Source organism: Austrofundulus limnaeus, unplaced genomic scaffold (genome assembly GCF_001266775.1).
Source record: "Austrofundulus limnaeus strain Quisiro unplaced genomic scaffold, Austrofundulus_limnaeus-1.0 Scaffold5, whole genome shotgun sequence".
NCBI lineage: Eukaryota > Metazoa > Chordata > Actinopteri > Cyprinodontiformes > Rivulidae > Austrofundulus > Austrofundulus limnaeus.
Genome location: NW_013952407.1, coordinates 4600430 through 4603491, shown reverse-complemented (window position 1 = coordinate 4603491; position 3062 = coordinate 4600430).

Below are 3062 nucleotides of genomic sequence, written 5' to 3'. Positions count from 1 at the left end.
GTGTGTGTGTGTGTGTGTGTGTGTGTGTGTGTGTGTGTGTGTGTGTGTGTGTGTGTGTGTGTGTGCTTCATAGAAGAAAAAAAGGACAATAAATAGTGTTTCAAAGAGTTTTTATGGATGTTTTGTTGACTCTATTTAGATATAAGAAATGCCTTATGTACAGTACATTAGTGAAGTGATCCTGCATTGCTAACCTGCCTAGAGCCCCCCCCCCCCCCCCCCCCCCCCCCGGAAAATTTTCTAGATCTGCACTGGGCCACATGCCAATAATGATTGAATGAAAGATACTTTAATGATCCCATAGGGAAATTACAGTTTGGAACAACCCATTCAATGTAGAACAGATGCCCCGGATCCTGTTGCCATAGATCCTTATCATCATCATGAAACATTATGAGGAGACGCTATAATAAAATTATATATTTTTTACTTCATTTCATATAAATATATATATTTTTAATCGATAGTAAACTTTAAATGTATGAGTCTATGAAACAAGATCAATTTAAAAGGTGAAAGATAATTACACTTTTTCTGAGTGACTGTGGCTTCCTGATCAATTTAGGATCCTTGGGTTTTTGTTATTTTACGTTATTTGTAATATTTATGATTCTTTGTGTAATTTGGATTCCCTATGTTTAGTTTTCTTGTCGTCTTTTTTCTCCTCAGTCAGCTCTGTGTTTTCCCTTCCACCCCACCACTCACCTGTTGCCACTCATTGATCAGACCAGCTTCCACTCATCTCCTCGTTGGCCCAGTTTCCTTATTTTCAGTCTCTTTCCATCTCCTTCTCGCTGGTTCATTGCTTGGTCCTCCGTCTCTGCCCATGCCTCCCTGCGGTTGTGAGTTTTGCTGCCTTGTCAGCTTTTTATTAGTTTAATGAATTGGTTTTATTTTGAGTTTTCTTGTGTCTGCCTGCTCCTGGGTTTCTCCAAAGACCTTGATATTTAGTTTAATGTCTCAAAAGAAGCTGCTTTAAAGCCAGCATTGACCATAAAACACATTTCCCAAAATGCATGTTGATTATGCATGGAAATTTTCTGTTGGAGAATTCAGAATTCAAGACAGCTGTTACAGTGAGTAAAACTCTTTTTTAATATATTTCTGTATTATTTATTTTAGATTTAGGCAGTTGTACATTTAGTACTTTTCAGTGTTTGTAAGAGGATGTGTTAAAACGCTGTTTCTATGCAGGAAATACCATGTAGAGTTCAGGTAGTGTTTGTTAGCGGAGCTCAATCTTATGAAACGAGGAACGTGACGTTTCATTTTTAGGTGAAGTTAAACATGAAACATCAAAATTAATTACAACTGGTTCTTTGAGAGCCAACACTCTTGTGGCCCTCGGTGAAAATGAGTTACCCCCCTGCTCTGGACTCTATAGATTCCTGCAGTACTCAGGCGGCACGACGGCTCAGTGGTCAGCACCGACGCCCCACATCAAGAAGGTCCTGGGTTTGATCCCCGGTTCAGTCCTGGGGTCTTTCTGTGTGGAGTTTGCATGTTCTCCTTGTGCTTGTGTGGGTTTTCTCCGGGTACTCGGGTTTCCCCCACCCCTAAAAACATGTACAATAGGTTGCTTTCAGGTCCAGGCCTCCCTTGAAAAAGAGATCTGTGATCTCAATGGGACTTGCCTGGCAAATTAACGGTAAAATAAAAAAAGATGAAGTGTTTGTGTGCAAATGGCAAAAAGTTGCAGTCAGACTGATGACAAATCTGAACTCTGTTTAATGTAAATAACGTGAACGCCTGTGGTCAATATTTGAACTGTCATACCATGTTTACATTTTCAAGAGCAATTCTTTTTATTCTAAGTGCAATATTTATTTATTCTAAAGTGCAACATCCACCTATTGGAACATTTCTGATATTCAGTGCTGCTGCTCTGTAGCTACTTTTTTATCTTGTTTTTAAATGTAACAGTGTTATAGCTTTGTGTTGATGTATTATCCTTAAAACCGCCATTAAATATGTACTTATAGCTGACTGTCAAACTGCACAAGAATTCCTCTAGACCTTGTGTGAAAGTATAGAACACAAAAAGAATGAATCTTAAGACTTTTAGCTTTAAAATTTGGTCTAGTAGCTGAACATCATCTCCAAATCAAGCTTTAAGCATCATGAGCACATGTTGGTATTAACTGTTGGAGTCAAACCTGCTTTTCTGTTGACGAAATTTCTCAAGAAGCCCCAGATTGATTTCAATAACAGTCTCAGAAAGTGATGTAACTATTAGCTGCATTCCTTCTACAAATGATAGGTCTTAATTTCTTGAAATTATTATTATTATTATTATTATTATTATTATTTATTTTATGGGAACTTGTGAAATCCTTTGGGTGGTAAACACGGCTGCAGGATCTGCCAGAATAGCTCTGCAATAAAAGAAAAACATGGAAAAGAAGAGGAGGTGTTGTCGATATAAAGTGCAAAACAGTAAATGGGACAACTTGGTCAAAACATTGGAAGAGGTAACAAGATGTTTTTGTGCTGCAGAAGACCTTTTTTATTTTATGATTTTTAAAAATAAAGTTAACAAAAACAATGCAATGTATCATGTTGTCCATTTTGTAAACAGTCATCTTGAATTACCAAGTAACAGGTTTTGCACGTGGCAGAAAACCACAGCAGCAGTTAAACATTGTGTACATTCTGTACACATGAGTGAGTCCCTTATAGAACATTTACACAACATTTGGCTCACACAGCTGTCTGTCAAACGTTTCAGCTGAACTGGGAAATGACCAAACAACCTTTAAATATTTCAGCCCTGCAGTGATTAAACACGTGACGGAGGCTCCAGATTTAATCTGTCAAAGGTACGTCAGAGCTGTAACTGTAACATGGTGTGGTGCACAGTCCTGATGTGATGGCAGCGAAGATAWGAGGAGCTGCTGTCAAGTTCAATGAAACGCAGATCAGTGCACTCCAGCTATTTAAACACAGATAATGTCTCCTTTTTCTTTTGTCCTGCATTGTGTCAGATTAYTGTACACAACCCCTCAATGACAAGAAGAGCTGCAAGTTCTGCAAAAAGTGGAAGACAGAGAAAAATTTTGCAC